Source organism: Rhinolophus sinicus, chromosome 8 (assembly GCF_057876585.1).
Source record: "Rhinolophus sinicus isolate RSI-liver-muscle chromosome 8, RSI-T2T, whole genome shotgun sequence".
NCBI classification, from domain to species: domain Eukaryota; kingdom Metazoa; phylum Chordata; class Mammalia; order Chiroptera; family Rhinolophidae; genus Rhinolophus; species Rhinolophus sinicus.
Genome location: NC_142508.1, coordinates 3249958 through 3264572, shown reverse-complemented (window position 1 = coordinate 3264572; position 14615 = coordinate 3249958). Strand labels below are relative to the sequence as shown.

The 14615-nt window shown below is 42.0% G+C and overlaps 1 protein-coding gene across 11 annotated transcripts in view; it reads left to right on the top strand.

The window, feature by feature from the left end:
* The window catches only part of GALNT11 (polypeptide N-acetylgalactosaminyltransferase 11), a 46943-nt gene that overhangs the window by 1477 nt on the left and 30851 nt on the right, over positions 1-14615 (top strand). For 8 of the 11 annotated variants that reach the window (XM_074315082.2, XM_088799784.1, XM_074315087.2 and 5 more), the window contains exon 2: positions 3743-3890. The exons of the other annotated variants lie outside the window; for them this stretch is intronic. The gene's annotated coding sequence lies outside the window, so the exon portion shown is untranslated. The remainder of the gene's footprint in view (positions 1-3742; positions 3891-14615) is intronic. 11 annotated transcript variants of the gene reach the window in all.

The window sequence follows — 14615 nt, the reverse complement described above, 5'->3', positions numbered from 1 at the left end:
CAATATGAACGTATTGGGCGTCTCATGTTAAATGTCATGGAAGAGGAGTCCGCGCTTTTCACATCTTCTCATGACATTTTCTTTTGCTGTTCCTTGCAACTTGAGGTTTTTTGTTTTTTTTTACTTCAAAAAATTGTGATAAAATACACATGAAGTTTATACATTTTAACCATTTTGAGTGTACAGTTAAGTAAATTTATAGTATTGTGTCACCATCACCATGATTTCCAAGTTTTTCATCATCCCAAATAGAAACTGTAACCATTCAGCAGTAACGCCCCGTTTCCTCTTCCCCTTTTATGAATTTGCCTGGTCTAGATTCCTCGTGGAAGTGGAATCACACACTATTTGCCCTTTTGTGTCTGGCTCATTTACTTCATGGTCAAGGTCCCCTCGTCTTATAGCATATATGAGACTTCACGTCTTTTTATGGCTGAATAATACTCTGTATCACAATTTGTTTATCACTTATCTGTTGATGGACACGGTTGTTTCTGCCTTTTGGCTGCTGTGAATAATGCTGCTATGACTATGAGTTTACATGTTTGTGTGTGAGTGTCTGTTCTTTGGGGTGTGCACCGAGGAGTGGAATTCATTTCCTTCTGGTAGCCTGAGCCCTAAATTGCTCTTCTTTCTCTGGTTTCCTAAGGTGGAAGCTTAGGTTATTGGTTTCAGGTCTTTCTTCTTTTCTAATATAGTCACTTAATGCTGTACATTTCTCTTCAAGTTCTGCTTTTGCTGCATCCCACACATTTCGATGTTACATTTTCATTTAGTTCAAAATAAATTTCTCTTGAGACTTTAATTTCTAGATATCTGAGGGGTGTTTTTTTTTTTGGTTTTGTTTTGTTTAGTTTTCTGTTATTGATTTCTGGTTTAATTTCATTATGTCTAAGAACAGACTTTATATGATTTCTAATGTTTTAAGTCTATTAAAGTGTATTTTTGTGGCCCAGAATGTGGTCCACATAGGTGAGTGTGGGCTAGAGAAGAATGTATTACATATTCAGCTGTTGTTGGATGGAGTTTTCTATAAATATCAGACCAAGTTGATTGATAATACTGTTCAGGTCATGTTTCCTTATTGATTTTCTGTGTGCTTGAGCGATCAGTTACTAACAGTGTCGTTGAAGTCTCCAGCTGTAATAGTCGATTTGTCTCTTTTTTCATTTTTCACAGTTTTTGCTTCATGTATTTTGATACTTTCTCCTGAGGTGCATACGTGTTCAGCATTGTTACATTTTCTTGGAGAATTACCTCTTAACACTTAATGACCCTCTTTATCCCCGATTATCAGACAAAGTCTGCTTTGTTTGAAATTAATATAATTATTCCAGCTTTCTTTTGGTTAGTGTTAGCATGGTATACTTTTTGATCCCTTTACTTTGAATGTATCTTAGTCTTTATATTTAAAGTTAGTTGCTTGTAGATAACAAATATGTCTACATGTTGGATGTTGTGTTGTTCTGTCCACTGTGACAATCTCTCTCTTTTGTTTGTTGTGTTGACACCATTCACATCTGAAGTGATTATTGATATAGTTGGATTAATATCTTCCATGTTTGTAACTGTTTTGTATTCATTCCTTTTTTCCATTGTTTCTTTTTAATTGGCCATTTTATATGATTCAACTTTATCTCCTCTCTTAGTATTTATTTGTTTGCTATACTGTTACAAAATAACACAAACTTAGTGTTGTGAAACAACATAATTTATTATCTTAGGGTTCTGGAGAGAAGTTAGAAGTTTGAAATGGGTGTCAGGGGCTAAACTCAGGATGTTGGCAGGGCTGTGTGCCTTTCTGGAGGCTCTAGGGGAAAATCCTACTCGTGGCGCTCTTCCTCCACCCTCAAAGCCAGCAATAGTGGGTCAAGTTCCTTTCACATTGCATCATTTGATCTTCTCTGCTGCCTTTCTCGTCCACATTTCAGGACTCTGATTACATTGGGCCCATCCAGATAGTCTAGGATAATCTCTGTGTTTTAAGGTCAGGTGATTAGCGACCCTAATTCCACCTCCTCCCTTAATTCTTGGGATTAGGATGTGGATATTCCTGGGGGACCATTTTTCTGCCTACCACATAGCATTATCAATTACATACCTTTTTAAAAAAATTTGGTGGTAGCTCTGGAGTTTTCAATATACATTGTAAACTAACCTGAGTCTGCCTTAACTGTATGTTGCTTGACGTGTTGTACAGGTACCTTACTAATAAAGTAGCCCCAATTTCTCCTTCCCATCCTTGTGACATTACTGTTACTCATCCACTTACCAGCATGTTACGATCCAACACATTGTTACTCTATTACTTAAATAGTTGTTTTTTTAGATCAGTGAAAATAAGAGAGAAAAGATTTTTATTGTCATTTCATTTATTTCCTCTCTGATGGTCTTTTTTCTCCCCTTGCAGGGCAGTCAGCTGACAATGAATTCCTCAATTTCTGTTTGTCTGAGGAAGTCTTTATTTGTCCTTCTCTTTTGCAGGATAGTATCAATGGATATACACTTATAATGTAGTGGATTTTTTTCTTTCGTACTTTAAATATTTCACTCTTCTTTTTTTTCTCTGTAAATGAGGTGTTTTTCCCTCCCTGTGGTTTCTTTCAGTATTTTGTCTGTCTTTTGATTTTTCTGAATACGGTATACCTAGGTAGGGTTTTGTAGGGTATTTAATCTGTTTGGTGTTCTCTCAGCTTCCTGGGGTCTGTCATTAATTTTGGAAAGTTCATGGCCATTATTACTTCAAGTATTTCTTCTGCTTCCTTTTCTCTCTCTTCTGATAATACATTAATGTGCATGTTATACTTGTTGAAAGTGTCCCATAATTCTTGGATCTTCTGTTTTTTTCCATTCTTTTTGCTCTCTGCATTTCAGTTTGGGACACGTCTGTTGACCTGTATTCAAGCTTACTGCTTCTTCGGCTGTGTGCAGTCTACTGATGAGCCCGCGGAAGGCAGTTTTCACGGCTGTTACAGCGTTCTTGATTTTCGTCACTTCCTTTTGATTCATTTTTAATTCAAGTTTCCGTCTCAGTGTTTACATTATCAATCTGGTCTTGCATGTTTTCTCTTCTTCCATTAGAGCTCTTAACATATTAATTATGGCTATAAAAATCCCTGTCTGAAAATACCTAAACCAGTGTCATCTGAGTCCGGTTCTAACGATTGCAGACTGTATTTTCGAACTATATTTTCTCTTGCCTTTTGCTATGCTTTGTATTTTGTTGTTGTTATTGAAAGCCTGACATGTTGTATCAGGTAATTGGGACTGATAGAGGTTTGCCTATGTTTAATGGAGCCTCAGGTGCCAGAGACTTCACATTCTTCTGGTGCCCTTGTTTTTATCTTCCCACTGGACTTTGGGGTTTTCTAATTACAGTACTCTTCCCCAGAGAGAGTCTGTGTCCTGCAGCTCTTTCAGCTATAACCCACCTTTATGGTATTTGGAGCCCTGTTGGTGGTAAAGCGTGAGGGAGGGTAAGAGTTCTGTAATCTTCTGCTTAAGTGTGAGCCTGTGTCCTGAACAAGTGGTATAGCTGTTTCCCCCTGCAACCGATTCCCTTCCGTAGCTGCACTTCCCATCCTATTTCCTATAAGCCTTGACCTTTGTTGATTATTGTTTTACGCCCTAGGTTAGACTGGGAGGGCAGAAGGGGCAGGAGTGGGAGGCGTGTCCTTCCCCAACCATTGTTATGGAGAAGGCTGTGGGCAGGTTTCACAATGACTACTCTTCTCCCTGCCAGAGTCACCAGGGGATCTTTGTGGGATCTTTACCTTCACCTTGAGGACCTGGTGGGGTTCCTGGAGGTGAACCCCACACAGTGCGCCCTTCTCCCAAGACTGCATCCCTGGAGTTTCTAACTCTCGTGGGTCCAGCAGCTTTTGCTACAGGTAAGCAGATCTCACCTGTGTGTCTCCAGGTTTTACGTGGCAGTTCGCCCTGTAACTGCACTTCTTCAGTGGATCTAAAAGTGTCACTAATTTTCAGTTTCCCAAGCTTTTCTAGTTGTAAGGATGGGAGTGGGCTTCTAAGCAGAAGTCACCTCTATTCTTTTTTTAAATTTAACTTTTTAAAACTTATTTTTCAGTTAAAGTTGACATACGTTATTATATTAGTTTCAGGCATACAATACAGTGATTAGATATTTACATACCTTACGAAGTGTGGACAAGGGGAAGAAAGGGGGTCCTATGGAAAGTAACCGCACAGGGTGATCAGGTCATAAACTTCCAAGGCTTATCATCTTGGCCTAAGCAGCCCCGCCCATTGTTTCTGTGCCTCTAGGTTAAAATGCCTTTGAAATGCCTCTTTTCAGATCCCTCCTTCCAAGACATAATCACCCTCAAGGGAGCAAATAGTCATAACTATCCTGTAATCCAATCCTCACTGCCCCCTTTCTCCCAGCTTCCTATAATCTTCCTTGTCCCCTGTTTAAGTTCAAATGCATGAAAGGAACTACAGAACTGTTGATTTGAGAACTTGCTCTCCAGCCTATGTTGTCAGTTTGGTGACTATCAAATAGGGTTCTTTCTATATAATGTCATCTGCAAATAATGACAGTTTTATTTCTTCCTTTCCAATTTGGATGCCTTTCCTTTCTTTTTCTTGTCTGATTGCTGTGACTAGCGCTTCCATTACTGTGTTGAATAAAAGTGGTGAAACTGGACATACTTGTCTTGTTCCTGATCTTAAAACTTTCAGCTTTTTACCATTGAGTATGATGTTAGCTGTGGGCTTGTCGTATGTGGCCTTTATTATGTTGAGGTCTGTACCCTCTATCTCCACGTTGCTGGAAGTTTTTATCATAAAAGGATGCTGGATTTTGTCAAATGCTTTTTCTGTATCTGTTGATGTAATCATGTGATTTTTATCCTTCATTTTGTTTCTGTAGTGTAGCGTGTTAATTGAATTGTGGATATTGAACCAACCTTGCATCCCAGGAATATATCCCACTTGATCATAGTATATGATCTTTTTACTGTTTTGCTGAATTTGGTTTGCTAATATGTTGTTCAGGATTTTTGCATCTATGTTCATCAGGGATATTGGCCTATACATTTTTTTGTAGTGTCTTTGTTTGGTTTTGGTATCAGGGTAATGATGGCCTCATAAAAATGAGTTTGGGAACCTTCTCACCTCTTCAGTTTTTTGGAATAATTTGATAAGGATCGATATTCTTCTTGAATTGTTAGGTGAAATTCACCTGTGAAGCCATTTGGTCTAAGGCTTTTGTTTGTTGGATTTTTTTGATTATTGATTTGATTTTGTTAGTAGTTATTGGTCAGTTCAGATTTTTTGTTTCATCCTGATTCCATCTTGGAAGATTGTATGTTTCTAGGAATTTATTCATTTCTTCCAGGTTGTCCAGTTTGTTGGCCTATAATTCTTTGTAGTGTTTTCTTATAACCCTTTGTATTTCTGTGGTGTCAGTTGTCACTTCTTTTTCATTTCTGATTTTATTTGGGCCCTTTTTCTCTTTTTTTGATGAGTGCGGCTAAAAGTTTGTCAATTTTGTTTATCTTTTCAAAGAACCAGCTCTTGGTTTCATTGATCTTTTCTATTGTGTTTTTAGACTATTTCATTTATTTCCGCTCTGACCTTTATAATTTCCTTTCTTCTATTCACTTTGGGCTTTGTTTGTTCTTTTTCTAGTTCTTGTAGGTGTGAGGTTAGATAGTCTAAGATTTTTCTTGTTTGTTGAGGTAGGCCTGTATTGCTATGAATTTCTCTCTTAAAACTACTTTGGCTGTGTCCTACAGATTTTTAGGTTGTTTCATTTTCATTTGTCTCTAGGTATATTTTGATTTATTCCTTGATCTTGTTGTTAACCCATTCATTGTTTAGTAGCGAGTTCTTTAGCTCCCATGTGTTTGTGTTTTTGGTTTTATTCCTGTAATTGATTTCTAGTTTCATACCGTTGTGATCAGAGAAGATGCTTGATACCATTTTGATCTTAAATTTACTGATACTTGTTTTGCGTCCTAACATGTGGTCTACCCTGGAAAATGTTCCACATGCAATTGAAAAGCATATATATTCTGTTGCTTTTGAGTACAATGCTCTAAACATGTCAATTAAATCCATCTGCTCTAATGTGTCATTTAAAGCCACTTTCCTTATGGATGTTCCGTCTGGATGATCCATCCATTGATGTCCATGGGATGTTACAGTCCCCCAGTACTACTGTATGTCTTTCCCTTTATGTCCATAGGTGCTCCGATGTTGGCTGCATACATGTTTACAAGAGTTATATGCTCTTGTTGGATTGATCCCTTATCAGGCTGACTGACTGTGAGAGGGCTTTTGTGCAGGGGCTGACCACATGGAGCAGGAGTCACTTTAGTGGAGCTCTGGTGCTAGCTGAGTCTGCCCTTGAGGTGTGGTGTTTGTGGAGCTGGTTGGGTGGTGCTCTGGTGTGGTCTGAAGCAGGTCACCGGATGTGTTGCTTCTGGAGTCTCTTGAGGGGGGCTCTGGTGCAAGCCAAGGTCAGCTGCCTCTTGTGCTGGGTTTGGAGCCTGTTGGTAGGTGCTACAGTGATTTGCAGTTTGTTGCTACTTGTGCTGGGTTTACAGGCACTTGGGAGAGGCTATGCTGCGAACTGAGCCTGGCTCCCACTTATGCCGGGCTTGGGACCCTTTGGTGGGCACCACGATATGAGCTGAGGCCAGCCACCACTTGTGCCAGGCATGTGGTCACTTAGATGAAGCTACATTCAGGCCAGGATTGGCCACTGCTTATGCTAGATTTGGGGCCACCTGATGGGAATTACAACGCCAGTTGAGACTGGTTGCCACTTGTATGGGTCATGGGGCTGCGTAGCAAGATCTACCGGGCACACTGAGGTCGACTACTGCTTTTTTGGGGTTAGTGGACCTTTAAGAGATTTGGGGAAAGTCTGCAGCCAGGTGGGAGAGTTGGGTGGGGTGGGGTGTCAGGGAATCACCTGGATGGAGTGAATGGTATGAGCTAGGTTAATGGACAGCTCAGATTTGGTGCCCATGTACACCAGGTTGGCTGGGTGGGAGAAAACTTCAAGGAAACGGTGGCACTTGGCAGCACTTCGTCCCTTTAGAAAGTCGCTCTGACTGCTGCTGCTCCAGCCCTTGTCCTGAAGTTAGTCAATTTATGTCCTCCCAGTATGTCCCTGGTACTTTTTAAGCTGCTGCCCCTTCACTGGAGCTTAGAGCGAGTGGGTTTGTGAGGGAGTGTGCGCAGTCCTTTTAAGAGAAGCGCCTCAGTATTTGGAAGCCCCTTGTCTTTCTCTGACACAATCCCTGTTGGTTTCTAGCCAGATGTTATGGGGACTCCTCCCCCTGGCACTGATGCCCTGGGTTGGGGAGCCCAGAGTGGGGCTGGGACCCCTCGCTCCTCAGGTGGGATCTCTGCAGCTGAGCTATCCCTCCCGATGCTGAATTGCCACACTGTGGGTGTGGGACCTGCCCATTTCATGTCTCTGCCCCTCCTACCAGTCTCGATGTGGCTTCTTTATAAGCTTACTTATAGGAATTCTGTTCAGCTCGCCCTCAGGTGGTCTTCAAGGGTGGTGGTTCTGTAATTTGGTTGTAACTCTGGCGTAGTTGTGGGCACAGGGTTTACCTATTCTGCCATCCTGAGCGCAAGTCCCAGTCTTTTTTTAACTTAGATTTTATGACCTAGATTTTACCATCTCGCGTGAACTAGATGGCAGGACTCCCGTACTGCATCTAGATTTGATTAGGTAGGCTAAATTTGAGATTTCATTTTAATTACCTGTTAATAATGATTTCAAGTTACATTTCCTGATAGCTTTGGCTTTCCTTAGAGAAGCTTTTCGCTTTGAAATATATTTTTCTTGCAAGTATAAAAATATCGTGCGACTCTTCAGAAAAGCTTTTTGTAGGTGTTATTTTGTACTTTATAGTCAACAAGAGCCATAAGAGCTCTATCTTTGTGAAATTTCCTGTTTAGACTTATTTGCACAGCAAGATGCTCCAACCCTGGAATCAGCCAATCCTCCAAGGAGCTCTAGTTCCTTCTAGTGGAACATGGTATTTAAAAAACCACATCGTTGCTTTTAGGCACTCTCAATAAACAGAGCCAGTAATATGTTTGTGTTCTGAGATTTATATTGACTTCTGTATCTAAATATTTAAAAACCATGTGTTTGGACCATACCACGATGGTGCACTAGGTAAACAGTGTGTTTACCTTCTCTCACAACCACATCAAAATTACAACTAATCCAGAAAACAACCATTATTAAGAATCACCTAAAATCTTGCTGAACTGAAGCCCTTCAACTAAGAATGCGCCCTTCAACAAGAAGCCATGTCCAGACTGGTAGGAAGGGCAGAGATGCGGAAGGGGCTGGTCCCACTCCCACTGTCACCATTAAAGATCTGCAGGGATATTTCAGCTGTGGGGGTATCCCGCATCCCCCAGAGGAGTGAGAGGTCCCAGCCCCACCCCAGCCCAGGGTTCCAATGCTGGGACGAGAAATCCCCATAATTTCTGGCTGTGAAAATCAGCGGAGATTGTGACTGAATAAGATGGAGGTGGCTGTGCTCTGAGGCACTCCTCTTAAAGGGACTGCGCGCGGACTTACCACCAATGGAATCGCTCACTCTGAGCTCCAGCTCTGGGGCAACCAATGGAGACGTAGTAGGGACATATGGTGGGGAACTGAGTTGTCTGGCTTGGCACGGGGGCTGGAGAGGCGGCTTTCTCCTGGATGGAGGAGCTGGCAGAGGCCACTGTTTCTTTGTTGAGCCCTCCCCCTTCCCAGCGTATGGACACAGGCAGGGCCATGTCTGAGTCTCCACCTTAGTTTGCCATGCCTGGCTATTCGAGACCTCGTCCCACCCAACTTACACACACACACCCAAACTGCTTCCAGTGCCTTTTTCATACAAACTGCCTGCCTTAGCTCATGCTGCAGACTTCCTAGGGTCTCTCAAAGGTTCGTGGAACCGAGACAAGCAGCAACTGGCTTGAGCGTGTCTTGTACTTGTCACTGAGGAGCCCTAAGCTCGGCACTAGTGGCAGCTGGCCTTGGTTCGTGGCTTGGCCTCTCAAAGTGCTTCCAAGCACAGAATGGAAGGCAACCATCTGCGGATTTCTTTGTGGCTCCTTCCAGGTGGCCCTGGGTGGGGCACGAGCTGAAGTAGACCTACAGCAGATCCCCTCCAAAGTGGTCCTGGGGCTGGAGCCCACAGTGGCCAACTTCAAAATGAGCTGGAGCATCATCCAGTCACCTCCAAGTATGACACACCCAAGTGGCAGACTGGGCAGGCACCTGAGCCCTGCTGAGGCAGATCCTGCTCTGTAGGATCAGCCCCTGAACAACAACCCTTCCACTGTAGTCAAGGCCAGTCCTCACAACCAGTGAGCCCAAAGGTCAGTCCTTCCCACTGATGTGCAGTTATCAACCAAGGCTCAACTACAACAGGAGGGCACACACAGCCCACACAAGGGACACACCTGGAGCACATGGCTGCACCACTGAACCCCACAGCACACCTACTACATAAGCCCACTCTACTAAGACCGGAAGACATAGCAGCCCTACCTAATACATGAAAACAAACATAGGGAGGCAGCCAAAATGGGAGGACAAAGAAACATGTCCCAAATGAAACAACAGGACAAAGCTCCAGAAAAAGAACAAAGCGAAACAGAGATAAACAATCTATCAGACACAGAGTTCCAAACACTGGTTATAAGAATGCTCAGTGATCTCAGGGAGAACTTCAACAGAGAGATAGGAAGCATAAAAATGGAGATGGAAACCCTGAAAAAGAACCAGTCAAAAATAAAGGATACAATAATGGAAATGAAGAACATATTACAGGGAATCAACAGATTAGATGAAGCAGAGGATCCAATCAGCGATGTAGAAGATAAGGTAGCAGAAAATACCCAACCAGAACAGCAAAAAGAAAAAAGAATCCAAAAAATTGAGAGTTTAAGCGGCCTCTGGGACAATATCAAGTATACCAACATTCACATTATAGGGGTATCAGAAGGAGAAGAGGCAGAGCAAGGAATTGAAAACCTATTTGAAGAAATAATGACAGAAAACTTCCCTAACTTGGTGAAGGAAATGGACATACAAGCCCAGGAAGCACAGAGTCCCAAATAAGATGAACCCAAAGAGGCCCACACCAAGACACATCATCATTAAAATGCCAAAGGTTAAAGACAAAGAATCTTAAAAGCAGCAAGAGAAAAGCAGTTAGTTACCTACAAAGGAGCCCCCATAAGACTGTCAACTGATTTTTCAACAGAAACTTTGCAGGCAGAGGGATTGGCAGGAAATATTCCAAGTGATGAAAAGCTACGACATACTACAAAGATTGCTGTACGCAGCAAGGCTGTCATTTAGAATTGAAGGACAGATAAGGAGCTTCTCAGCCAAGAAAACACTTAAGGACTTTATCACCACCAAACCAGTATTTCAAGGACTCTTAGAGGGATTTCTTTAAGATGGGAAGGGGTTAATGATGGGTGAAAGGGGAGGGATTAAGAAAAACAAATTGGTTGTTATACAGTAGTCATAGGGATGTAGGGTATAAGAAATATAGGAATATAGTCAATAATATTGTAATAACTAGGTATGGTGCCAGATAGGTACTAGATTTGTCAGGGTGATAGATGGGAATGGGTAGGGGTCAAGGTGAAAAAGGTGAAGGCATTAAGAAATATAAATTGGTAGCTAATACAGTATGGGGAATATAATCAACAATGTTGTAAAGATCACATAAGGTGCCAGATGGGCACTGGACTTATCAGGGGGATCACGTCATAGACAGTGTAGATGCCTGACCAATGTGCTGTACACCTGAAGCTGAAGTAGAGTAATATTGTGTCAACTATAACTAAATACATAGGTATATGTAGTCATGGGATGTGGAGTTCAGCATAGGGAAGAGAGTTGATGGTATTGTAACAGCTACATAAGATGTCAGAGGGGTAGTAGCTTGGGGGTGGGTTATCACTTTATGAGGGGTTTAAATATCTAACTAGTACATTGCTTTGTACACTTGCAACTAATAAAAAATACATTTTTTAATTTAGAAATATGAAATTAGTACATGTAAGAATTTGTGAAGTTGTCTTTTTTCTGCTGAAACCTGATTTTATTAGTTTGGGTTCCTCCAGAAGCAAATCCTGAAATAGAAATTCAAATCCAAGTTTTTTACTTTTGAGGTAAGCCCAGAACATACCAGTAGAGGAATGAGGAGGTGAGAGAGGCAGGGAAGTCAGCTAGTAAAAGGTATGTTTTCAAGCCAGATTCCACTGTGGGCAACTAAAGCTTAATCCTGCTGGGGAACTCTGGGAGACAGCGTAGAATACAGGTGTCAGAGTTACCCTGGGGCTGGGCGAGGGTATGAGGGAGCAGGGTATTTCTACCAGTCTGTTGTTGTGGGCTGTCTCAAGGAGGTATACACTGCCCCATTCTTGTGGGCATGCCCTCCATGTGGGCAGATGGGCTCCAGAGGCCAGAGATGCAGGTCCTGGCAGTTGGAAGTGCTGAGGCTCAAGAGGATGTCTACACGACCGTCTGCGATGTTGGTTTCCTGTAGCTTGAGTGAAAAGGATGAGCTAGGCTAGAAATCCGCCAGTTCTCAGAGCGATTAGGTTTGTCAGCTTTCTTCACCTCTTGAGGTGGTAATTGCATTATTAAAGTTTTCTGAAAAAGGCCTATATTCTGTTACATTATTGTTTGCTGATTGTCTCTTTTTGGCAATACCTAGCCTGGTGACATTGAAATACAAAAGCAACAGTTTAGAACCTAACCCTGGCCTTATGCCTCTGATACTGGCAGCCTGAGTAACCTAGTTCAGGCCAGTTGATGCTCCTGAAAAGCATGAGAATATACAAGATACTAAAGAATTCTGGGGCTAACATTTAGGAGATTACAGAACTCCGGAGAAGTGAACATCTTGCTGGGGGCCACTCCTGCCCTGGGTATTTGCTATTCTGGTGAAGCAGCTGAGTGGCTGAGCAGTGTGGCTGATAGTCTCACAGGGTGGGGGAACGGAAGCTGGAATCTAGGCGTTGCCTTGGGTGAGAATCTTGGTGAACCAACCATGGTTAATATTGGAATCTTAAAAGGCAGCAGCCTGGAATGCAAGTATGCTGGGAGTACGCCGGCCTCTGCCTGAACTAGAGTCCCACGGAATCATTTCGGGGAGTTTGCAAATCTCAGATGCTGAGATTGCATTAAGGTGATCTCTGATTCCTGGCCCCCAGGCAGCTAACGGAGGAGTAGACCATCATCTTAAGACTCAAGTTATTCCTGAGATGATTTTTCAAATCCAATCCAATCCATGTCACCACGCATGCCAGGAGACAACGTGAACAAGAACCAACACAGATAACAGATGATAGAAGCAGGCATTTAAGTAGACAGACTATAAAATCATGTTTACTGTGTTCATGGACAGAAAAGCTGAACATTTCAACAAGGAGCTGGAAGTTACATAAAGAGACAGATGTGAAAAAGAACCAACTAAATAGTAGATCTAAAAAGTGTAACAAAGAAATTAAGTATTCAGTTGATTAATAGCAGATTAGAAAGTAATGAACTGAAAGATCAGAAGGAACTTCTCTGAATGGATTATGAGAGAGAAAAAGGATGGAAAGCACTGAAGAGTGTAAGAAATACAGAAGCTATACTGAGAAAGGACATATATTTGATTGGAATCCTAGAAGGAGAGAGGGAGAATGGAGCAGTAGAAGGAATATGTGAAGATACAATGGCGGAGAATTTTGAAAAGTGAGCCACAAAATAATAGATCCTAAGCAGGAAAGGGTTTTTTAAAAGGTTTTCCACTTCTAAATAATAGCCTGTGGTTCATTTTTCTTATCGTGAATTTGCTTGTTTCCTTCCCACTTGCCTGCTTCCCATCCTTCCCTCCCCCCTCCTCCATCTCTCTCTCTTTTTTCTTAATTTGAGTGATTTTCAGTATTCTGCAGCTAAGTGTTTTCCTACCATGAAGAATTACATGGTGGTGTGTCACCTTTATATAATTTATGTGCTGGCGTTCCAAAGATTTTGAATGGAAAAAAAAATACAACTCCTATTTGGATTGAAGTCCATTGACATAGGGAAAAATAATAAGATAGCTTTTCCAGATCTACAGGAATGATTCTATAAGGCAGGAATTTCGGGCATTTAGGGGACAGTTCCTCCTCACTAGCACCCTTCAGTCATGGTCACGTTTACTTCCTGTTCCGTCTCCCCTGGACAATTGGTAAGGAAGACTTACTCAGGAATGGCAATACCCCTAGGGTGCAAACACCCTTTTAAGAGTTCAAGGGGGAGCGAGTAATAATTCTGGAGACCTGGACATGTGGTCGTTCCAGGGAACCCTGACGGGACGATTTCTCATATCTTTAGTCTTGTGGGAAACATAAATTTATGTTTTTTAAAAAAATCACTGGATGACTTCTCATTTTTTAAAGAATGGCAAACAGGAAGTCATCGGTCTCTTCCTTGCCAGGTAATGGAACGAAATGGTTAAGGACTTAGGTCTGACCTCAGATGACTGGGATTCAGATCTCAGCTTCTCCCCGGTTAGCTGTGTGTCCATAAAGTTACTTACTTTCTGTGAAATCAAGAGGAAAAAAGATAAGCCCTGTTCTTTCCCTCTGTTTTACACCTTGGACTAGTATTTTGTTCTTTTGTTGTTGTTGTTAGTCTTAATTTGCATACTTGACTAATGTACGGAAGCTACTTGGTCAGCGCCGTATGCCCCCGAGAAACTCATGACGTACTAGCAGAACAAAATACCCAGAAGCCATGGTTTAAGAGTAGGCAGCACTGCCGGTATTTCTTTGGGCCTTAGGACCACGCTGGCTGCAGACGGCCAGGCTGACGGTGGGTCACATACCGGTGCTTGTTCCTACTGGCTGTGCTTAAAGCCATTCCAGTTGCTCAGTTATTTGGGTAGCTCAGAACACTTTCTTCTTTCTTACTCACTTACTTCATCTCATCTGATGGACTTCGGATTTAATCCCCCTTTTATGGGCAGAAGGAGAGAAGAGATAATAGTTTTCATGGCTTTGGGTTGTAAGTGGTGACGTACTGTTGCTTTGAGGCACGTCTGTCAGGAGTTGCCGTCGAGGCTGGCTGGTTGGTCAACAGCTTTTGCAGTTTTGGAATTTGAACTTATTTCGGTGGGGGACATGCCACCACTCTTGTTTGTCCTCTCTCTTTCCTTACTTATCTGTTTGACTTCTGAATACATTTGATTTTTTGACCCCTGTGTTGACACAATATGGGCTGTTTTGTTGGAACTGAGAAAAAGACAGCTGCAGTCAGGGCATTTGCTGAGCATGCCTGGCAATCTTGAGTGGACACATGGGGTCAGAAATTATTAAAATATAACAGATCTTAATAAAGCAGGTTAAATATATATAGTAGAATGTATAGTTAGAAATATCTTGAATGTAATGATTCCATGAAGTAAATGTTTATTGTGCAGGCTCTTATGGGACCATGGTCATTTTCTCTTCATTGGCTTCTCCAGGTCTTAACTTTCTACCTGGTCGGTTGGTCAGAGAGGGTATTAAAGAATAATGGTCAGTCTCTACCAGCCCATATTCTCTGACCAAGTAGGTGTCCAAAG